Source organism: Neophocaena asiaeorientalis, unplaced genomic scaffold, assembly GCF_003031525.2.
Source record: "Neophocaena asiaeorientalis asiaeorientalis breed wild unplaced genomic scaffold, Neophocaena_asiaeorientalis_V1.1 scaffold396, whole genome shotgun sequence".
Classification (NCBI taxonomy): Eukaryota; Metazoa; Chordata; class Mammalia; order Artiodactyla; family Phocoenidae; genus Neophocaena; species Neophocaena asiaeorientalis.
Window position 1 is genome coordinate 3,145,185 of NW_020172455.1, and position 24,465 is coordinate 3,169,649.

At 49.9% G+C, this 24,465-nt stretch overlaps 1 protein-coding gene across 1 annotated transcript in view; it reads right to left on the minus strand.

Moving 5' to 3' along the window:
- HPCAL1 (hippocalcin like 1) overlaps nt 1–16,695 on the minus strand; it is a 112,852-nt gene extending 96,157 nt beyond the window's left edge. The window contains exon 1 of the mRNA XM_024737713.1: nt 16,389–16,695. The gene's annotated coding sequence lies outside the window, so the exon portion shown is untranslated. The remainder of the gene's footprint in view (nt 1–16,388) is intronic.
- Between the last annotated feature and the right edge of the window lie 7,770 nt (nt 16,696–24,465).

Sequence of the window (24,465 nt, forward strand, 5' to 3'; positions counted from 1 at the left end):
AAAGGGCAGAAGACTGGGAACTCAAATTCCACAAAGGAAACCAGAAAGACCCTGCTGTTTTAGGCAATCACGTGTCAGGGGCAGCAGGACGTGAATAAGAAGACTGGTGATGAGGATTGAGGATGGTGATAATGATGGTGACGGTGACGGTCCTTACATTCATATAGCACTTTAGAGTTTACAGGAGGTCTAATGGCTATTTGTACAACAATCCTGGGAGCATCTATAACTCCCATTTCACAGATGAGGAAACAGATGCTCCAGGGCAGTGCTTTGCAGACCCAAGGGACTTGTGTGGAGAAGGTGAAGGTGGGAGGTGTTTGAGCCTCGGGGAGGAAAGGAGGATCGGGACAAAGTGATAGAGGTGACTTTTTTCCTTTAAAAAGAATGGTCTTGGGGTGGGGGAATGAATTGGGAGACTGGGATTGACATATATATACTACCATGTATAAAACAGATAACTAATGAGAACCTACTCAATGCTCTGTGGTGACCTAAATGGGAAGGAAATCCAAAAAGGAGGGGATATATGTATACATATAGCTGATTCACTTTGCTTTACAACAGAAACTAACACAACACTGTAAAGCAGCTATACTCCAAGAAAAATTATTTCAAAAAAAAAAAAAGAATGGTCTGTTCCCTATCCATTAGACGGTAAGGAAGTCAGGACAGCATCAGGAAGAGACATCTCCAGTGTGCAATTACCTCCAAACTGGAACCCAACCAGGCAGGATGTCCCTAAGCCCAGGCCACTTGGGGTCTGAAGGTTGTTTTCTTGTTCAGAGCGCAGCATCCCCTGTAGCTGCGAGACCAAGCTCTCCGGTCAAATCACAGAGCACACAGAGGCCGGTGTCTGCCACTTTCTCAATGTCGCTGAAAGCCAACACAGCCACCAGCTCTGTTCCACACCCACGTACAGCCTCTGCAGGCTGTGACGAGCCCACTCAAGGTCCCCACCAATTAACGAGTTTGTGCAAAACGGGCCGTCCAGCGGGGGGGCCGAAGGAGGCCTTTGCTCATGACCACCAACCCGCAGAAGGGAAGGAAAAGAGTGGATGTACCTTTGCTGATGAAGTGACTGCAAAGAAGCAGAGGGCGGGAGAGCGAGGCAGGGATGCCCACCGCGGGCCTCCAGCTGCTCATGTTGTGGGCGGGGGAGGCGGTCTGTTTCCACGGGGTTGGAGGATGCTGACACCGAACTGGATGAAGGGAGATAGGAAGCTGCCAGGCGTTCAACAAGACGCAGGAAGCACAAAGAGCTTTCTACACAGCTAACCATCAAGGGATTGCCTTTAGAAACTATTAGATGGAGAGGGACCCAAGCATAGGCACGAGTAGGATTTTTTCCGTGTATAAAATCATAAGCAGACTGATAAAAGCAAGGTTCTACACTCTGGAAAATGCCTGTGAATAAGAACAGCTCAAATGAATCAGTTGCTGTGTCATCCCTCCAACAAGGCCCGGGGGCCGTCACCCCACGGGACAGTGAGAGGGGTTCAAGGCCCCGTTGTGTGGCAGTGGCCAGCAGCGTAAGCCAGGGGAGGTCAGCCCAGGGTCCCCCTCCTTGGCTTCCCGCTGTCTTGGGTCACAGTCATAATATGAGCTCCCCAAGGGCAGGTCCTCCAACACCTTGTTCATCGTTGTATCCCCGGGCCCAGAGCCGGACTTGGCATACAATATAGAACTATTGAACTAATTTGTTGAACTGTACAGGGTAATCATCGTTCACACTAAAGAGAGCATTCCTGGCTTTATTCAAAGATTTTGTTCCAGTTGTTGTCTTGGGGTAGGTGTTCCTTCGATTCATTTTAAGCATTTTGGCAGGAAAGGTAGGGTTATGCATGTTAAAAATTAAGCAAACAGAACGGAGGGCAAAATTCTGTCAGAAATCCCTGTGTAAGTCAATAAAACAGAGGACCTTTGTTTAGAAAAATTTAATTCACATACACAGTTTCAGAAATATCACAGAAAGTGAGGTTTATTCCTTCTCCAGGACAACTGGGATACCCAGGAAACCAGTGGGACACACCCGGTCTCCATGGTAACCTACCTGTTTCCAGTGACAGGAGAGCTTCCTTCCCGCCTCCAATGTGGAATCCCGCAATAAGCTAAGGACCCAGCTTTCAAAAATAACAATTTCTGAACACAGGGGCCATACTAATTTTTTTAAAATATGGTTTCCTCATAGTGAAGATCCTGAAATAATTAACCAGATGTGTATGTAATTTTGCTGACAATTATATTTTCTTTCACAAAATCATAAATACAGACACTAGACTATAAAGATATGATTTTTTTTTTAATTTCTAATTCAAGAAACTATGAGCAGGCACTGAGCTAGTAGCAAAGGCAACCTCTGATTTATCACATTTTATAGCAATGTTATTTGCCTGGAGAGACAGCCCAGCCCCCAAGCATCCCTCTCCTTCATTCACTCTGAAATTAATCTTTCCTATTAGCCAATTTCTCTTATGGCTGGCTTTGCCTTCATAACTTTCCACTGCTGACTCAATATCCTGGACTCAGACAGATTAAACCTCTGCAAAACGACAGGAATAACAGCCTAAGAAGCCTTTGGAGGGATGCCACCAAAAGTCAGGCACGGCCCTGACAAGGGCTGAGATGGCCCTGCTCACCAGCCGGTAAATAAAGACGGTCAACCCGACGTAAGCCCAAGATCAACGCAAGGTCAACCCAACATCAACCCAAGTTCAAGGCAGGAGCAGCACAGGCAGGGGGGAAGGATCACCCTCAGAAGCCCTTCAATTTGCAGGAGCTGAAGACCAGCAGTTCCACTCTGGGGGAGTCAGGAAGGAAGGGCTGGGATGGGATGGGAAACCCAAAAAGTTATTTTCAAAAAGGGAGCTAAAAAACATCATCCTGAGAGACAAACAGTAAGGAGATTATTCCTGGAAGAGGGCCACTGCGCGATCACTCGGTGAGAATACAGAAGGAAAATCTGGGGTAGGTGGTCCGAGGACATCAAACCACCTCATTAAAAGACCCAATGTCAACACAGCAGGAGCCGCGAAGCCTCCTTACAGGGCAAGAAACAAAGTGAACGCCCAGATTGAAGCAAACAAAACGGAACAAGCACATCCTAGATCATAAACAAACTCTACCCCTGCCATGTTGAAATGGCGAATTTCTTGGAAGACTTGGAACACTTTTTTTTTATATCCAAGTTAATAGAGTTACTCAGTATTGAATTTAGATGAGATTAACAAATTCTAACAATGTAGCATGATAAATTTCCATTAATTCAAATCATTACAAGTATGGAATTTATGGGTTCCAGCCAGTCTGACTATAAAAAGAAAGTTTGCTAAGCAAATTAAGAGGATAAACAAGGTTATCAGAGGAATGCGTTCTTCGGGTTCCTTTCTAAAACCTTCTTTTTTTCCTAATTGCAAAACTAATACATTCCCGTGGATGAAAATTTAGAATGTAGAGCAATGTGAAAAAGCAGAAAAGAGAAACCACTCATGATCCCATCAGACTCAACTGCTAACAGTTCGGTATATGTCCTTCCCATCTATTTTCTCTGAGCTTTTTTTCCCTCCCTATCTAGTTGTACATCTTGCTTTTCAGCCCCATATTTAAGAGACACGTTTAAATTGCTTATTTTCAACCCCTTTAGCAAATACTTACTAGCTTACTAACAGAAATATGTTCATTTCAAAGAATTCTTAGTAACTCATTAAAAAGACCAATTTGAGGTGAAAGCTGGTCAGGAGTTTGCATCAATACATATACTTTTGTCTGAGAATAATACAATTATTTACCTTCTACAATACTCCCTAATTCTGACTTTCCTCTGGTTCACAATTAGTCAAAACAAGAAGTTCAGTCCACCGGTTTCTTAGATTGTGAGCAGCATGACCTCCCGGGAAAACAGAAGTGCCCCATTACACCGAGGAGGGCAACATCTACATCCTCTACACTGGCTTTTCTTGCCCTATTGTCCTCTTAAAGGAATTGTAAACATGGGACTTCCCTGGTGGCACAGTGGCTAAGACTCCGCGCTTCCAATACAGGGGGCCCCGGTTCGATCCCTGGTCAGGGAACTAGATCCCACACGCATGCTGCAACTAAGCGTTCACATGCCACAACTAAGTGTTCACATGCCGCAACTAAGGAGCTGGCGAGCCGCAACTAAGGAGCCCACGTGCTGTAACTAATGAGCCGGCGAGCCGCAACTAAGGATCTCACCTGCCGCAACTAAGACCCAGTGCAACCAAATAAATAAATAAACGATTTTTTTTAAAAAAAGGAATCGTAAACAGCTTCTAAGTAAGGCTCTTGGATCTAGAGCATAAGACCTCAGCTCAACTGCCAACCTGCTTCCGTGCTCTCACAGCGAATACCCCAATGAAATCACACTCTTCCTTGGTACCAGGAGTCCCTGTCTTCTTAATCTCAGCTTCCTTAAGACATAGCACCATCCCTGGCACAGGAAGTTATAAGAAGGCACTGAATGGACGGATAGGTGGATGAAACACACAAAGGTCGTCTCCCTAAGTTCAGTACCCTCTGCCCTACCCCTTCCTTCTAGTCTGTGCTCCACAAATCTGTTCCTCAATATTGTCACTCTCTTCTGAATTGTGATGCCAGCTCTTCAGAGGGCGGTTGCATCTGTGTTTCGTAAGAGGTTCATTTTTTTGTTGCAGTCAGTTTAGCTATGAAAATTCTCTCCATACTTTATGTTGGATGTACCCTACAACTCAAATTTACTCTTTTTTTGGCCACTCTGCACGGCATGTGGGATCTTAGTTCCCCAGCCAGGGATCAAACCTGCACCCCCTGCAGTGGAGGCGAAGAGTCTTAACCACTGGACCGCCAGGGAAGCCCCTCAAGTTTACAATTTTAAGCATTTTTCCTGGCTTGTAGAGCTGACAGAGAATTTACAGGTTATCGAGCCCCGAGCTGCATTTGACAAATGAGGAAACTGAGATCTGGGGAGGAAAAGCCGCCCATGCCAAGTGAAACCAGACATTCATAACAGGAGGGCAGTCACTCCACCAGCCCATAAGGTCGTGATGCTTTCCAGTCCACTGTCCTGCAGTTTTCATGAGCGCGTGAAACACTCACCACCAGCACCAGCAGAGGAAGCAGCATTGAACTGAACCGCACAGTCGCACATTCAGGCATGCAAAGCAAGCCCCTTAGCTGAGGTGCTAAGTTTTAAATAATTCAATTCACTCACCATCCTACAGTTGAGAGAAGAGGATGGTGGTTTGGCCACACATCTGGACATCCACTGAGTCCCAGGCTCAGTGCCAGGAATGCGGGGCCATGGAGGAGAAATCCACAGGGGCCCCGTATGCAAAGAGGCCCACTGCCCTGGGAGAGGCAGAGAAGCTCAGTCCCCAACCTGCTAGGTCAGGTCCTAGAGAGGCGCATCAGCAAAGGGCCTGGAGAATACGGCCAGGAGCCCAATCCGTCCTCCCTGGGGGGACAAAGGTGACAGTGGCTCCCCCCTGGGCCTGAAAGAATGGGTGGTGAATTAGCCAGGGTTCTCCAGATAAACAGACATATGCAAATACAGGATATGCATATATCTTACATCTTGTGTGTGTGTGTGTACATACACACACACACATACAGTAGTCCCCCCTTATCCGAGGGGGATATGTTCCAAGACCCCCAGTGGATGCCTAAAACCACAGACAGTACTGAACCCTATACCGCTATTTTTTTTTCCTGTACATACATACCTATGATAAAGTTTAAACTATAAATTAGGCACAGTAAGAGATTAACAACGATAATAAAACAGAACAATTATAACAATTTACTGTAATAAAAGTTATGTGAATATGGTCTCTCTCTCAAAATAGCATACTGTACCATTCTCATCCTTCTTGTGATGACATGAGATGATAAATGCCTACATGATGAGATAAAGTGCGGTGAATGACGCACGCACTGCGATGTGATGTTAGGCCTCTACTGACCTTCTGATGATACGTCAGAAGGAGGATCATCTGCTTTGGGGATCCTGGATCACTTGAGCCATCAAGATGTTGACGGTTGGATGTCAGGAGCAGATGATGTTGACGGCTGGATGTCAGGAGCAGATGATGTTGACGGTTGGGGATCCCAGAGGGATGAGGTGGGACAGTGTGATATTTCGTTATGCTACTCAGAACATCACAAGATTTTATTTTATTTTATTTTTTCTTTTTTTAACATCTTTATTGGAGTATAATTGCTTTACAATGGTGTGTCAGTTGCTGCTGTATAACAAAGCGAATCAGCTATACATATACATATGTCCCCATATCCCCGCCATCTTGCATCTCCCTCCACCCTCCCTATGCCACCCCTCTAGGTGGTCACAGAGCACCGAGCTGATCTCCCTGTGCTATGCGGCTGCTTCCCACTAGCCATCCATTTTACATTTGGTAGTGTACATATGTCCATGCCACTCTCTCACTTCGTCCCAGCTTACCCTTCCCTCTCCCCATGCCCTCAAGTCCATTCTCTACGTCTGTGCCTTTATTCCTGTCCTGCCCCTAGGTTCTTCAGAATCTTTTTTTTTTTTTTAAGATTCCATATATATGGGTTAGCACATGGTATTTGTTTTTCTCTTGCTGACTTACTTCACTCTGTATGACAGACTCTAGTTCCGTCCACCTCACTACAAATAACTCAATTTCGTTTCTTTTTATGGCTGAGTAATACCCCATTGTATATATGTGTCACATCTTCTTTATCCATTCATCTGTTGATGGACACTTAGGTTGCTTCCCTGTCCTGGCTATTGTAAATAGTGCTGCAACGAACACTGTGACTCTTTTTGAATTATGGTTTTCTCAGGGTTTATGCCCAGTAGTGGGATTGCTGGGTCGTATGCTAGTTCTATTTTCAGTTTTTTGAGGAACCTCCATACTGTTCTCCCATCACAAAATTCTAAACTTAGGAATTATTTCTAGAATTTTCCATTTAACACTTTTGGACCACAGTTGAGCACAGGTCATTGAAACCTTGGAAAGTGAAACCACCGATAAGGGGGAACTACTGTATATACAGATAGACTTATTACAGAAATCGGCTCAATTTGAGGCCAAGAAGTCCTACAATCTGCCAAGTACAAGCTGGAGAACCAAGAAAGCCAGCGGTGTAAGTCCCAGTTCACACCCAAAGGCCCAAGAACCAGGAACACTGAAGTCCAAGGACAGGAGAAGACGCCTGTCCGAGCTCAAGAGAAAGAGCCAATTTCTCCTTCCTCTGCCTTTCTGTTCTACTCAGGCCCTCAGTGGATTAGATGACACCCATCCACAATGGTGAGGGCAATCTTCTTTACTCTGCCTACTGAACCAAATGCTAATTTCTTTCAGAGACACCCTCACAGACATACCTATACATCCCACACATAATGGTTTACCAGCTACCTGGGCATCCCTTAGCCCTGTCACATAAAATTAAAAAATAAAATTTAATCTGACACATAAAATTAATCATTGCAGGTGAGATTTTTTCCAAGAATCTTACAGATTAGTTATTCTCATAAGGCCACTTGCAGAGTGACATTCCATCATCCACCCATTCGGGTCCTCTGTGCCTACCACTATCCTGTCGTAACCCCCCTCATTACCCCCCTAACACTAGGGGGCATCCCCCCCAAGGAACAGCTAATTCAGCAGAAATGGGCTATGTGATGCAGCAGCCAAAGTTTGGGAAGCAATGCTGAGACTGAATGATGATGACGTGGTCGTGATGATGGTTATAGCGATGCTACTGATGGCGATGGTGATGATAGTGGCGATGGTGGTACCAGTGATGGGCGATGATATGGCTGTACTGGAAAGCCAGCAACTGGCCCAGGACAACACCCAGGGGGAAGGAGTTACAGTGGAAGGAACACGGTGAGACTTTTACACTGCTTGAGGGTCCCTGGCCCTGAGGACCTAGAGTCCCTTACCTGCGCTACACCTCCCCTAGCACAAGTTTTCACTTTACAGCTAGCTCTGGGAACAATGAGGCAGGCCATGTTGTCTTTAGGTAAAAGCACATCACCAGGAACGTAGGCTAATAAGGCAGTAATCCTTTGTCCTGTCTTTAGAGAGAAAGGAGAGAGAAAAAGCCATCCCCAGAGAATAAGAATGCCAAAGTTCTGGCATGAAGGAAAGCCGGGGCTTAGCGTCTGTCCAAGGCCTGCTTCTGCCTTTACTCACCAGGAAGGAGAAGCACACCCAAACGAGCCGCAGCAGCCAGCACGGCCGGGCTCCCACCCCTGGAAGCTGAGCCAGGCCGTCCAGGCTGCGTCACAAAGCGTGGCACTGGCACCGCACGACTGAGGGATTTTTAATAAAGCCTCATCCCTGCCACCACCGCCCCACGCTCCGGGGAGGGCTGAGAGCGAGAGAGTGGGCGAGCCCGCCACCAATCCTGCCCCTCAGGGGACCCCCCACCGGCTCCACTCAGCCACGCCCGTAAATACAGAAAATGGCACGACATTGGAAACGACTGTCTTTAAACCCAGGTGATTGATTTGGAGAGGTTCTCACTTCCCTCCAAAAGTGGATTACAGCGCAGCAGAGAGAAAGGATGGGAGTGACAGCGAAGGGTGGGGAGCTGTCGTCAATTCTGTTTTCTGGAAACGTCTGTTAAATGCACAGGAAGGAAGCAGAGACCTGAGCATTTTGCTGCTGGAGGGAAAACAGCGCTGTGATCCACACATACGGCTGCTCAGAACCATAACTCTGCCGGTGTTGCCAGGAGTCCCCCTTCAGCCCATTGGCACCCACGCACCCAAACTAATAAACGCTTTCCAAGTGCCCAAGGTGGGAGGGGATTAGGGGGTCTGGGCCTCCTAATGTCTGAGAAATAACCCACAGGTCTTTCTCTATGTGCCACCCCCCGCCCCAAGTTCAGGGTCACTGTGGCTGCATCAGGGACCCTGTGCGACACTTTGCAGGAGATGAAAGCTGGGGCAATGCAACACGGCAGCTCCCCAAACTCCAAGTCACGACCCTCCCGGCTCCCTTCCAGGACCCTTGGCACACACACATTCACAGGCTCTCATGTCATGTGTCTTGCTGCTACAGTCTGGGTCAAAATATGCCTAATAATCCTGAATTTGAAAAGGAACATTGATTGCTAGGGAAGCCCTGCAGCAGCCTCCATTTCCGCAGACATGTGACCAGCCAGACTCAACTGGGTCCTCTACATCCAGGTTTCATGAGATTGTCTGATGGGGGCCCAGAACCCCTTTTCTCACATGAGCAAACTCAGAAAGGGTCACTCAGCCAATAAACAACAGAGCAGAGACTGACTGGAACCCCGGTCTGCCTGACCCCATCCCTGGTCTTTCTCCTGGGATATTCTGAAAAATAGGGTCTAACAACCCCAATCCTTCAGGAAGAAACAAGACACTCTCAGTGTCCACGGTGAAAGTTCTCTGCATCAGTGAGTGGTAGAGACCATTTGTGACCTGGTGGTCTACACACCAGACCCAGATCGATCTATATACACAGGGTATACAATTTCTGTGATTCAGGCTGCACATTTGTAAAATGGGATCTCCTCCCCTGCTACTTTCCTCAAAGAACAAAACTGACACAAGAGGGGACTTCCCTGGTAGCGCAGGGGTTAGGAATCAGTCTGCCAGGGCAGGGGACACGGGTTCGAGCCCTGGTCTGGGAAGATCCCACACGCCGCGGAGCAACTAAGCCTGTGCGCCACAACTACTGAGCCTGCGCTCTAGAGCCCACGAGCCACAACTACTGAGCCCATGCGCCACAACTACTGAGGCTGCGTGGCCTAGTGCCCGTGCTCCGAAAAAAGAGAAGCCACTGCTATGACAAGCCCGCACACCGTGATGAAGAGCAGCCCCCGCTCGCCACAACTAGAGAAAACCTGCGCACAGCAACAAAGACCCAACACAGCCAAAAATAAATAAAATTAATTAATTTTTAAAAAATGACACAGGAAGAGACTTCTGAACGCACAATGTATGGAGGCGCATGCACCCCCTCCCTCCCCCAGGGCCTTCCTCCACATCTATTCACCAAGAAACTTCTCTGCATGTCCACACACTTAAACTGAGTCACTCCTACCCGGCCAAGTACTGGGGCAAAGGAAGCTGCGCCCTGTACCACTCGTGCCCTTGAAGGAATTTACATTGTCTGGGAGGTGATGGCAGGAAAAGCCACAGAAGGGCATCTCCTCACTACCTAATAGGCCTGGAAGAGAAAGTTTAATTCTTGCTGCTTCTACTATCTACCAATGGCTTTGGGCTACTTATTTTGCCCTGGGCATCCTCCACGTTTTCATTTTAAAAAATGGGTTTCATCCCATTTGCCTCACATGTTCCTGCTGAAACAAGATAATGTAGCAGGGCCTCACAACACAAGTACACACTCTGTACTTTAAATTCCAACACTGTGCTGGATACTCAGGAGTTCACAAAAGAAACGTGAGGGAGGCAACTTCAGTTAGTCCAGCCAACATATTCTGGGCATCCCAGGTGCCCGGCGCTGTGCTAGGTGACAGATGAGGGGCCAGTAAGACCTGAGGCTCCTTCAGAGAACTCCCCGACCCACAGGGAGACAGCACTGGCTACTTCAGCAGCCTGAGGGAGAAGCCAATTCTAACTGGAAGACTCCAGGAAGGCCTCCCAGAGGGGACCCTTGAGCCAAATCTATAAAAGGAACCATAGGAAGAAAAGGCAAATCTAGAGACAGAAAACCGGAGGGTAGTTACCCGGGGCCAGGAGTGGGAACAGGGAGTGACAGCTAATGGGCATGAGGGAGCCTTCCGGCGCGAGGGAAACGCTCTAAAACTGGATTGTGGTGACAGTTGCACAACTCTGTAAGTTTACTGAAAAGTATCGAATAATACTTTTTTTTTTTTTGGCCACGCCGTGCAGCATGCGGGATCTTAGTTCCCCATCAGAGATAGAACCTTCACCCGCGGCAGTGAAAGCTCAGAGTCCTAACCACTGGACCACCAGGGAATTCCCATCTAACGATACACTTTTTTCTTTTTGGCTGCGGCGGGTCTTCGTTGCTGCATGCGGGCTTTCTCTAGTTGCGGCGAGCTGGGGCTACTCTTCGTTGTGGTGCACAGGCTTCTCATTGCAGTGGCTTCTCTTGTTGCGGAGCACGGGCTCTAGGCACACAGGCTTCAGTAGTTGTGGCACACTGGCTCAGTAGTTGTGGCTCGTGGGCTCTAGAGCGCAGGCTCAGGAGTTGTAGCACACGGGCTTAGTTGCTCCGCGGCATGTGGGATCTTCCCGGACCAGGGCTCGAAGCCGTGTCCCCTGCATTGGCAGGCGGATTCTCAACCACTGTGCCATCAGGGAAGTCCTACTAATACACTTTAAATGGGTACACTCTGTGGTATATAAATTATACCTCAATAAAGCTGTTAATTGAAAAAAAATTTTTTAAAGATCAAGTAGGAGTTTAGTGGATCAAGTGTGGCTGGGAGAGAAGAAAGACGCTGTGCCCACCTGCCTGGCCTCACCCTCACTGTCCCACCTCCCTCCAGACACCTCCTCCCGAGGCTTTTCCCCAGGCCCGGGCCTGGGGCGGGAGCTGCCCTCCCAGCACCTGTCAATTCCACCAGCTCACTAGATGTTCTCCCCAAGACCAAGCTCTCAGGGGCAGGGATGAAGCCCGTGGCCAGCTTTCGGAGCCCAGCTTGAAGCAAGACCACAGTAGGTGTTCAGAAGAAGTTAGTGAGGAAGAGACTGAACTGGGGGGTTGGGGGGAGTGGAAAGGGACAGGATGAAATGGAAGCCGAGCTCCAGGCTAAGGGATGAGGCTTTGCTGGGCGTTGGGCCGAAGAGGCATGGGTATGGGGAGGAGGGCGGGGCAGCAGAGGTCTGACCCGCTAGATGGGTGGGGAAATGGGGGAAGGGCAGGGCGCGGTGGGCTCTGGGCTCTGCTGTGACATGTAGTAGCACGGAGCACACACGCAGCACGGGGTCAGGGCGGTGGGAGAGCTCCCTGTCAGTGCACAGACGTGACGGCAGGTGCCTGACCAAGGGGACACCTCCCTTGCTGAAGGGGACACACAGCAAGGGGAGACTTCGTTTGGGCAACAGGTATTCAGGCAATCAGGGAAGACTTTCAAGAGGGGAACTGCATACCTCCAAAAGCTTTTTTCCTGTGTCCAGGACCATGGCTGCTTTATCCAAAGAGTCAGAATTTAACAATCCTGAGTATTTCTTAACCAAGGGTCAGAAACCCATCACTAGCTCCTCAAAGAAGACTTCTCGCCTAATGAGGCCGGTGAGGTGGATGCCAGCACCCCTACTCCAGTCTTCTGGCTTCCTGCCAGCCTGTATTGTACTAAGACTCTAAAGAGAAACCAATATCCAGAAAACACAGCTACTGCATTAGCGAGCAGGAGTCTAGGGGTAAAGGGTACACTAGGCTGATAAAGGAAAATGCAAAGGTCAAAGAAGCCATTTTGCTGCCCTGATGCAGGCAGGGGAGGGAGCCTGAGGCCTCTCAGAAAGTGTCTTTAGTTAGTCACGTGTCATGAACGCAAAGATATGAAGCACTACCTCTGAAATTCAATTCGACTTGAAATGACATGGCCGAGGCAAGGCTCTCTTAAAGGATTCACTGAGCTTTTCAGATGATTTTTTTTCTTTTTAATTCTTTAGACTTGCACCTTGCTCAGTGCCTAAGAAATGTTCCACCTGTCAAACTGTATTGATTACCTGAAGTTACATTAAACCCACACCAGTAGATTCCAACGAATTTTTTTTTTTCTTTTTGGTGGAAAGTGATTTGAAAGAGTTCTTTCCATGGGGCAAGTGGTACCGAGAGGCCCTAAGCTCGCTCTGCTATCTCCATATACAATTACCCTCTGTCACCCTTGATGAGAAACTCAACCCAAAGGGAAGAGGACAGGAGCCACATGAGGTGCACAGATGCGCAGACTTGCGTGTGGGCATGAAAACACGAAAGGAACCCAGCGAGACTGTGGGATAATGGTGAGTCCTAAAGTAGAGCATGATTAAGTCTCCAAGTGCCCTCCTTCCCCAAGCACAATGACATCAAGGGCTGACAAACTAGCAAAACACACATAATCCCCCATCAAGTCTGGGCTGGCAGCTCATAAATTGGAAGCATTATCCTGCAACAAACCAGCACGGTTTAGGGCTTGGTGGAATGCTAAATTCTAATACAAACCCAATCCCCAACCTAGATAAAATTTTGGCTGCCAAGAAGCTTGCTATCTGATGCCAAATAAAGTCTGGGGCTCCTTATTATTACCCTGGATTATCAGACCTTGGCACTCTACCACTTCCAAGTGGCAATGCAAGGTCTTAGAGTAAGTCTCGGGGAGGCCTGTGGGAATAAGGGGAATACAGACTACCCTGAGGGACGAACACTCACTATGGTATTTTTTGTTTTTAAAGACTTTTTTGATGTGGACCATTTTTAAAGGCTTCATTGAATTTGTTGCAATACTGCTTCTGTTTTATGTTTTGGTTTTCTGGCCATGAGAAAACCGCGGGATCTTAGCTCCCCGACCAGGGATCAAACCCGCACCCCCTGCGTTGGAAGGCAAGGCCTTAACCACTGGACCACCGGGGAAGTCCCTCACCATGCTGTTTTATGTGAATGGTGACCTTGGAATTGTGCCCACAGAGCCCTGAAAAGAGGGGGGTGCCAGCCCCAGATGATAGCACTACCTCTTTACCAGATGAAACTTCACAGCAGCTCCAAGTAGAAATGGGGCTTGCTGAGTGCAAGGCCCAGCCTGGGGAGTGTGGGCCAACGGGGGCCCACTCCCTGCCCTTCTGTCGCTTGTATTTCTAATTCTGCACAGCCCTGAGGTCAGAAAGGGACATTAGGCCAAATTCTGAAGGAATTCGTCCAAGCTTTTTATTTCTCTAGAGTCTCTCTCTAGAAGGGCTTATTGGAAATGAATGGGTCATTGACTAGAGTTGGGGCAAATCTTTGTTCTTCTGGGGTTTTGACTTATTCTTGTTTCTCCACAAGAAGATGACCTTCCGGACATCTGATTCCCAAAGCCAGGTCTCCCAAATTATTATCGCACGTTGACATCTATTTCCCAACTTACAAAAATCGGAATGCAAATGGAGCAGGCAAGGCGAGAACACGGCACCACGACCCCCCCACCCCGGCAAGCAGGAGGCAGAGCCCCTGGCCCTTCCCTCTGGCACATTATCCAATAGAACCTCAAGAGCTCAGTAATTACAGGCCTTTCAAAAGTGAAACAGAAATAGATCTAGGGCCAAAACAGTGGTTTCCTTAAGGCAAAGGGCTGGTTTTAACTAAGGGGGAAAAAATCCCGGCTTTTGGTTTGTCTTCTGAGCAGAGAAAGTCAGACTGATTTTTTTTGAATATTATTATTGAGTTGGATTACGGGGAAGAGAATAGGATTCAGATCAAGAACCTTGTCTCCTCTAGGATATAAAATCATTTTACGAAACACGAAAAGCAGGTTCCATTCTAAGTGTGCTCCTGACACCAAGTCAGGATAACAAATGAGCTCATTCGTTCCCCTGACACGCGATCACTGCTGAGATCTCAGGGCTTCGGTCCGGGTGGAAGACAAACCAGAGGTTTCTGCTACTGTGTCATAAAAGCCTGAACAAGCTTCCTTGAGAACACCAGCCGGGAGCATCCGATACTTGGAAAGGCACCCAGAGCCAGACGCAGGCCCTGCCCACTCCCTGCCAGCGCTTCATTTTAACAACCTCATGTACCATGAGGTCAGCTGCTCCCTTGGCAAAGGGTATTTTTTTTTCCCCACCGGGAAGGGTCCTGAGAGGAAGAAACCAGAGATGGAGGGAAGGAATCACTGGCTGTGGCAGAAAGCGTCCGAGCAGCCCTGGCCAGCTTACCCTGCTGGGCCTGAGCAACCGCTGTGGTGCTGCTGGCAGGACTCCGCCAGAGAGAATCATGGTTAGAGCTGTGTGCATTCACTGCAGTTCAATGAGTAGTAGGTTTGAAACTAAGCAATCTAAAAATTAAGGCGTGGGACTAGGATGCAGACCCTCAGACTCCTGCGTAAGGCTGATCAAAGGGAGAGGGGATTGCCGTTGACGGGGGCCGGTACCCAGAGGGTGTTCAATGCCAGGGTCTAAGGCAGGAACTCATGCTCCGGCAATCATGCTCCTCTAGGGGGAATCGGTGTTGGCGGGGAGGAAAAGGGGGCAGCCTTCGGCGTGACCAGGCCTGGCCAGGGTGCCCTGGGAGCCCGAGATCCGTCTCTGCGGGGAGCGCCGCTTCACACCGGGGCTCTCAGATTGCAGATGTGCACGCCCCGGGGACTAGGCACTTGTTGAACAAAAGGGCTCCTGACTTCCTCAGCCTCTGCCTTCGGCCAGGAGAGGGACCCCCGCTCGGGCGCCAGAGCCTTCGCAGCTGGAGAAGGGCCGGCGCCCCGCGAGGCGCGCTACTGCACCTTCGAGGCGGCGCCGCCCGGGAGCTGCGGCGGGGAGGCGGCGCAGCAGGCAGCCTAAACTTTCTCGAATCTCGGAGCTTCATGGTTAAGTTAGGACGGCGAGTGAGGCACAAAACACGCGCGGGGTGGCGGGGGGGGTGTAAGAGTCCCACCCACGATAAAGAAAACAAAAGAATTTTTTAAAAGAGAGACGCTAATGCAATTAACATTAACACCTACTATGTGCCAGGCACCGGGCCGAGAGCTATCTTTAGTGGTTCTCATTTTAACCGTCACGACAGACCCCGAGGGAGGAACTGTCCCCACTTGATAAGAAAACCGAGACCCGGGAAGGTGGCGTGTCGGGCCCAGGTCGCAGTGCGAGTCACGGCGATGCCAGGGCTCCTAACTCCGCAGCAGGGCTCTGTACGTTGCCCCTCCGCCTGGGGAAGAGGGAGCAGATGGCCGCCGCGAGGGCCCCCTCCCCTGGCCAGAGCACACAGGCGACTCACGTGGGCCGCGCGGACCTGTCCCCGGGCAGGGCTAGCCAGGGCTGCCCCCTAAGCCCGGGCTAGCCCCCTCGGATTCCAGCTATCCTCCGGGGCTCTGTACTCCGTCCGCACTGGGCCGGCCGGCTGGGACCCCGGGCTCCGCGCTCGGGGTGGACCGCCCACGCCCACCCTGCCACACGCGCCTCACGCACGGCCGCTCACACACGACACGCTCCCCGCCCCGGTCCCCACCAGCAACTGCGCCCCGACACACAATTCCACAAACGCAGCCGCAAATGTGCACATCCAACTGCACACACGGATCCGCACGAGGACACGCCATTCCAGGGACACACCACCGCACTCAGTCACCCACAACTCCACTGCGCAAAAAAACACAATCACCCCTCAACACACACACGCACACACACACGCTGAGAGCCCGATCGCAGCGCACGCCGGTACACACGCCCGTACTCCCCGCAGCCCCGCAGCCCGCCCCTTTCCTACCTGCTCCGTCGCAGGACGCGATCCGCCGGCTCCCCAAGCCCAAGTTCCGAGCCACCGGCGCTGGGGCGGGCGCGGGCCGCTACGAGGGGCGAGCGCGCCGAGGCCGGAAAGGGTGCCTAGGAACGCGGGCCTCCGTGCGCCCGCAGCCGCCGCGCCGGCCCTGCGCTCATCTCCTCGCAGAAAGACAAAAGGAAGCCGGCAGTGAGGGAGAGAGCGAAGTGGAGGTGCCCGCCAGTCCGCCGATCCGCCAGTCCGCCGTCTGCAGTCGCCGCGGCCCGCCTGCCAGACAGGGAAAGGAAGGGACGCGAAGGCGGGGCCCGGAGGCGGGGCGCCCGGCCGGGGTGGGAGCTCAAGTTTCCTGCGGACCCGCCCCCGCCTCGACCACGCCCCAATTTAGCCCCCGCCCGTCAACCCACTCAGGTCACGCCCCCGTCCCTAACCACGCCCCCCTTATGGCCCTGCAGCTCCCGGCCTCCGCTCTTCCAACGCCGGCCCCTCGCTACTCTCTAGCGCACGCTCTGCCCGGCTGAGGCCTTGACCCGGTCTTAGCCCCGCTTGGATCTCGGAGCAGGGGCGGAGCCAAGCACCGGCTCCGCCTCCCTAACCTTTGGCCTCTGGCCTGAGGGTGTGGGAGAGGCCTGGAGGCGGCACGCGGGAGGGGCCGACCCCGAGTCCTCTTCCGGAAGTGCGGCCCGGGTGGCCCAGAAGGGAAAAAGGCTTCAGTCGCCGCAGGCTGCCTACCTGCTCCCTCTGGTCCGTTTCACCACCCGTCCCGTGAGCAGATGCCACAAGCATTCACGCGCCTGGTTCAGGGAAGGAGACCGGGGCCGGGAGAACGGAGGCCTGGGTTCCAGTTCTGGTTGCCTTTGCTGACTCTAGGCCATTTTGACAAATCCCCTGGACTCCCTCGGCCTCGGTCTCCCCACCCATAAAATGGACGGGACGAGGAGCGGGCTTCCTCGGGCCCTTCCCTCCTTGACATGCTGTGGGGGGTCAGTCTCTGCTCAGGAAAGGGCTTGGTTGCCTTCTTAGTCCCAGGAACTGAGAATCCCTGGGCCTCGGGGAGGTGGACAGGTGTCTCCTGCAGACGTTCCCGTCTGCCTGCCATGGCACGCGTGAGCAACTAGCAGACAAACATCAGGGTCTGTGCTTCCCAAGACCCCTTACCAGCAGCCCCAGAAAATCTGGGTCGTAGAAGAGCAAATATGTCCACACCCCCACCACTACCATCACCACCACCACTACCATCACCACCACCTCCACTACCATCACCACCACCACCACCACTACCATCACCACCACCCCCTCACTACCATCACCACCATACCCTCCACAACCATCACCACCACTCTACCATCACCCCCACCACACCATCACCACCACCCCCTCCACTACCATCACCACCACCCCAAAGATCCCCAAAGAAATGTAACCACAGAAACAGCCATAAATGTGGAGCTGGGAGTTAGTGTTAGGCTGAGACAAACTGTCTTTCTAGCGTCTCCAGGGGAGAACTCAAATCCTCCCTCAAATCCTCCCCCACAAAAGCACAGTAAGTGAATTCCCACTACACAGGAGGCTGCACAGAGAAATGGTGATGGGCAGCTTTGGGGGGAATTGGCTGGGAGCTGGCAGAGAAGGTGGTCTGATCCCAGACCCCTCTCTCTGCAGACAAATGATGGAACTAAACCTGCAGGGAGTTCGTCTCCTAGGGCCCTGCTTCAAGCCTTAAATGCGGTAATGACCGTCAGCAGGGGCAGTGCCGGGCTGTGGTGATGTCATCGGGATCCAGCTCTGGCACCCAAGGGCTCCGTCTTTCCTTCTCAGCAGAGACCAGTGGCCAAGGTCATTGCCTAGGCTTCTGGTAGCATATCCACGCAGAGGGTAGGGTTACAGCTGAGCTGCCCTGACTCAGATGCCTATCAGCCTGGGGTAGTGGGGGCAGGTTATGTTCTGCTGTGGTCACACTTAGGACCCTATTTCTCACTCAGGGTGCAGTTCAGTGCAGGTCGGGGGGCATGGAGAAGAGTCCATACAGGCACTCAGGAACCCTAGCCCTTCCATCTAGAGAGTCCACCACCCTCCTTCAGGGCTTCTGAGGCCTCCACTGGCCCCTCGGCTACCAGCCAGCAATGAGAGAAGAGAGAGTGCCAGCCGGGGGTCTCAGGGGTCCTCAGGAGCCAGCCCTGGAGGAGGCACACAGCACATCCGCCTCATTCACTGATCGGAATTAACCACCTGGTCCCACCTGAATGCACGGGGTCTGGGAATTACAGTCTCCTGTGTGCCCAGAAGAAAAACAGTCACTTTGGTGAGCTCATTGCAAAGTCTCTGCTACAAAATCGGAACACAATTTGAAGCTCAGTTACAGGGCCACAGATGTCCACCAGAGCACGGTAATCACTGTCATCGAGGTCTGAGCTGTGACCACCTATGACGACACACAAAACCCTCTCAGAAGAGGCTCACAGAGCAGGTGACATTCTTGCTGGGTCTGGAAAGATGAGGAGGGGAGAAGCAGAGGCTGGAGGATGAAAAAGCCCTGGGAAGGCACAGAAGCAGACGGGGCGCGTTCCTGGACTCCCCCGCCTTTGCCCAGGCTCTTCTCTCCCACAGCATGGCTTCCCCTTTTCTCCCCACCAATCTGGCACCTACCCGTCCCTTGAGACTCAGTTCAGCTCCCACCTGGCCCTCCATCCCTCAGCTCAGATGTACTTCTCCCTTCTCTGAACTTCTAAGGAATGCATGTTCTCCCTCAGGTGAGATACAACCGAGAATCTTCCTTTCTGTGTCTGCAGCTCCTTCAATACCCCTTATGAAGCTTCGTGGAGAGCATGCAGTGGTCACTCAATAAGCACATGTGGGGCTTCCCTGGTGGTGCTGTGGTTAAGAATCCGCCTGCCAATGCAGGGGACACGGGTTCGTGCCCTGGTCCCACATGCCGCAGAGCAACTAAGCCCGGGAGCCACAACTGCTGAGCCTGTGCTCTAGAACCCGCGAGCCACAACTACTGAAGCCCACGCGCCTAGAGCCCGTGGTGCTCTGCAACAAGAGAAGCCACCGCAATGAGAAGCCTGCGTACCACCACGAAGAGTAGCCCCCGCTCACCGCAACTAGAGAAAGCCCGCGCGCAGCAACAAAGACCCAACGCAGGCAAAAATAAATAAATTAAATAAATAAATTTTAAAGAATAATAAATAAGCACATGTGGATTTAATCAATAGAGCAAGAAAGCAAGGAAATTCAGAGTAGCGTGTTACATTAGTTTCCTGGGGCTTCGGTAACAAAGTACCACAAACTGGGTGGCTTAAACTACAGATATTTATTGTCTCGTAGTCTGGAAGCTGAGTGTCCAAGATCAAGGTGTCGGCTGGGTCGGTTCCTTCTGAGGGCTGTGAGGGAGAGTCTTTTCAGGCCACTCCCCAAGCTTCTGTAGCCTCGGGTATTTCTTGGCTCACAGATGGCTGTCTTCTCCTTGTATCTTCATGTCAGCTTTCCTCTGTGTGTGTCTGTCTCTGTGTCCAAATTCCCCCTTTTCATAACGACACCAGTCATTGAATTAGAGCCCACCTTCATGACCCCACTTTAATCAACTGCAAAGACCCTATTTCCAAATAAGGTCACGTTCACAGGTACCAGGGGTGAGGACATCAACATCTTTACAGGGGAACAATTCAACGCATAACGGGTGTCATACGACTTGTTTTCCATGATAGCTGTGCAAAGTTAAAGGCGGGAATGACTCTGATTATTCTTAGTAATAGCTGACTTTTCTGATTTTTTTTAATTGAAGGGTAGTTGATTTACAATGCTGTGTTTCAGGTACACAGGATAGGGATTCAGATATACATACATATTCTTCTTCAGATTCTTTTCCCTTATAGGTTATTACAAAATATTGAGTAGAGTTCCCTGTGCTATAGGTAAGGGTTAGGGTTAGGGTTAGGGTTAGGGAACGGGTACTGTTTAGGGCACAGGTTAGGGTACGACAACAGGTACTTTGTCCCTTTGGTCCTTGTTGGTTGTCTATTTTACGTATAGTAGTGAGCATATGTTAATCCCAAACTCCTAATCTATCCCTCCCCACCCCCTCTCCCCTTTGGTAACCGTAAGTTTGTTTTCTATGTCTGGGGTATGATGTTTTGGAAGCACTTTTACGTAGACCACATCTAACATTCTTGAGATTATTTCCCCCCCATTTTACAGGTGAGGACACTTCTGCTTGGAGAAACGAGGTGTGTAAGGTTGCATATTAGAATCAGTGACAGCCAGGTTTAAAGCCAGACTCAGTGTCACTGTGCTGGGTCCACACAGCCATCAGAAAAAATACTATTTAAAAACACTATCTGTACTGCTTTGCTGAACTTGGGTGCACATCTTACTAGGGAGGTCCTTTCAAATAGATGAAGTTCTAGCTCACAAACCCCTGCTCCGGAATGTTTGAGAAGGTGGAGGCCCGCTTGTTTCCAGATCCTCTTTTTATTCTGTCACTGTTTCATTCGTAATTACGGTGTGGCTGCCAGGAATAGAGCAGGTGATGGTGGCCCCTCTGGCTGCCCGCCCTTCTCCTGACCCCAGAAGCCCAAGGCAAAGGAAACAGGCAGAGAACTGGCTGGCAGCACCAGCAGTAAGAATCACTGGACCTGCCTCTGGTCAGTGGATGCTCAGAAGTGGGGAAATTGAACCATTAGCCCATTTGCTTAGCCCTGAGGTCCACCAGTGTTTGTGGCGGCCCCCAAAGGTGATGCTGTGGTCCATGGGTCACCCAGGGAATGTGACTCAGGGGCACGTTCTGATGGATCCCCCTTTCCCCATCATCCTTGCAAGCTCCGGGGGGTCAAGATAAACCAGGTTTCTGATTTCCTCATTTGTAAAATGTGGATATTAATGTCTCCCCTGCACTAAGAGAGGCAAACGTGTGTACGAGGGCCTATGGTATGAGAGAAACTCAATAAATGATCAGTACGTTACCTTCATCAGCACCAACATCATCATCACATCAAAGGCTAGCTGACTCAGAACAAAGGTATAAAGAAAATCATCGCAGTGAATCCGTCAGGAGACCTGGGTTCTGGTCCCAGCTCCGACAGGTTTTAACTGTGCTGCTTGGACAAGAACAGCTACCCTCTCTGAGCTGTTTCCTCACAAGTGCTCTGCCTTCAGGTGGCTGCAGGGAGAGGTGCATTCAGATGCACCTCGGAATGGGAAATGCCTTTGTCCCCTGTTGCAGTGCAGACCAAGGACCGAGCGTGTTGATCTTAAAGCAGTGGCTCCACAAGGATAGGTGGGTGGGTTGCTCTAGAGCCCCCAGGGCAGATGCATGTTGTTGATTTGCAGAGCAAGATGGGCCAGGGCGTGTGTCCATGCACAACATGGCTGTGGATAATGTGGTTACCCAGTGCAGGAGGAGGCATCGGGGCAGCAGCCTGCCAGCCCCCGCAAGCCGAAGCCCCCAGCCCAGGGCTCTGCCCGCCAGGCCTGACATCATTTCCATGTCAGTGAATGAAGTGGCGAGCAGCCCAGAGTCTGTCTGGCTGCATAAGGCTCCCTCGAAAGGACAAAACCCAAAGCCAAACACAAACAGTGGCTTGACCACTGTTTCAAACCAGTTCATACTGGAAAAGGCTGCTTGCCTTTCCAGCTCTGCTCCTGATGGCTTCTTTTCTGGGAAACAGAGCTCCTGGTGCCTGAGAAATTGGTACATGCCCTGAGCAGGACAATAGGCGGGTGCCTGCGACAGTTCCACAGCTACTGTGGGGTGCAAGGAACAGCCTGCAGTCCTGTACCTTCTTGCAGCCAACAGTGTCCAAATTCCAACAGAAAGACAGCACAACCCACATACGCAGGCACAGTTTTAAAAGTAAAACCACACAGATGAAATTAATTTTAATGATACATTTTATTTAATCCAATCTATAAAAACTATTACTTCAACATGTAATCAATCTAAAAATTATGAATGAGATATTTTGCATTCTTTTTATTTCATACTAAGTCTTTGAAATTCAGCGTATGTTCTGTACTTACAGCACATCTCAGTTCGGATTAGACGCGATTCAAGTGCTTAATAGTCTTTTCGACAAATGGTACTGGAACAACTAGATAGTCACTTGAAAAAGAATGAAGTTGGGTCCCTACCTCACACCAGTTACAAAAATTTAACTCAGAATGGATCAAAGACCTAAACGTAAGAGCTAAAACTATAAAACTCTTAGAAGGAAACTAAGCATAACTCTTTTGGACTGTGGATCAGGCAATGGTTTCTTAGCTATGACCCCAAAACACAGGCAACCAAAGAAAAAACTGACAAGTCAGACATCAAAATTAAAAACTTTTGTGCTTCACTGGCGAGCCACAACTAAGGAGCCCACCTTCCGCAACTAAGACCCGGCACAACCAAACAGACAAATAAATAAATAGAACCTTTGTGCTTCAAAGGACACTCTCAGTAACGTGAAAAGACAACCCGCAAAATGGGAGAAGATATTTGCAACTTAAATATCTAAGGAACTTCTATTTAGGATATATAAAGAACACTTACAACTCAACAATAAAAAGACAACCCAATTTAAAAATGGAAAAGGACTTGAATGGACATTTCTCCAAGGAAGATATATGCAGGGCCAATAAGCACACACCAGGAAAAGATGATCAAGGGATTTCCCTGGTGGTCCAGTGGCTAAGACTCCACGATCCCAATGCAGGGGGACCGGGTTCGATCCCTGGTCAGGGAACTAGATCCCACGTGCTGCAACTAAAGGTCCCACATGCCGCAACTAAGACACAGCACAGCCAAATAAATAAATATTAAAAAAAAAAAAGATGATCAACATCATTAGTCATCAGAGAAATACAAATCAACACCTTGGTGAGATTATTCCACACCCAGTAGGGTTGCTATTGTCAAAAAGATGGACAATAGCAAGTGTTGGTGGGATGGGGAGAAACTGGAATCTCCGTCCACTGCTGGTTGGTGGGGAGCAGATATAAAATGGTGTGATGGCTGTGGCGTCCGGCACTTTTTCAAAAAGTTAAACGTAGAGTTACCATATGACCCAGCAATTCTACCCCTGGGTATATACGCAAGAGAATTGAAAACATATGTCTACCCCAAAACTTGTGCATGAATGTTCGTAGCAACACTATTCATAACATCTACAAAGTAGAAATAACCCAAAGTCCACCTACTGAGGAATGGATAAACAAAATGTGGTCTTGGGAATTCCCTCGTGGTCCAGTGGTTAGGATTCTTCGGTCTCACTGCTGAGGTCCCGGGTTCAATCCCTGGTCAGGGAACTAAGATCCCACAAGCCGTGCAGTGCAGCACGGCCAAAAAAAGGAAAAAAGAAAAATGTGGTCTATCCATAATAGTGGAATATTATTCAGCCCTACAGAGAGATGAAGTACTGATACATGCTACAGCGTATTGAACCTTGAGAACATCGTACTGAGTGAAAGGAGCTACACAAAGTGTCCAGAACAAGCAAATCCATAGAGACTGACAGTAGATTAGTGGTTGCCAGAGTCTGAGACTTGAGGAAAATGGAGGAAGACTGACTGCCAGTGCGCGCAGGGTTTCTTTCTGGAATTAGACAGGGAAGATGGCTGTGCAACCTTGTGAATATACTTACAACCACTGAACTGTACACTTGAAAAATAAACTTTTAAAAATCAGAGAGGAAGATATTTGCCCCAAATCATATAGATAATAACATCGAGGTGGGAGCTAGCCTCTGCCCTGGACTCCTACATAAGAGTTTTTCCCTGCAGCTTCACATGACCTGTGGGGCTACATTTTTTTTTTTTTAGTATTGCAAGAACATGACATTAAAAGAAACCTGAAGGGCAAAATCCTTTTATAAAGTGAAAAAGGAATTGCACAGAAGACATAATCCGAGTGGCCAATAAGCATGAAAGATGTCCAGCCTCCTCAGCAGCTGAGACAAAATAAAGCAACCACGAGAGAGAAAGGTTACTCCTTACCAGTACCAAGTAGTGAAGAGGATATGAGTAAGTAAGGGACGCGAGTACATGGAGGGGAAATTGCCACAATCGCTTTGGAGGGCAATTTGGCAAC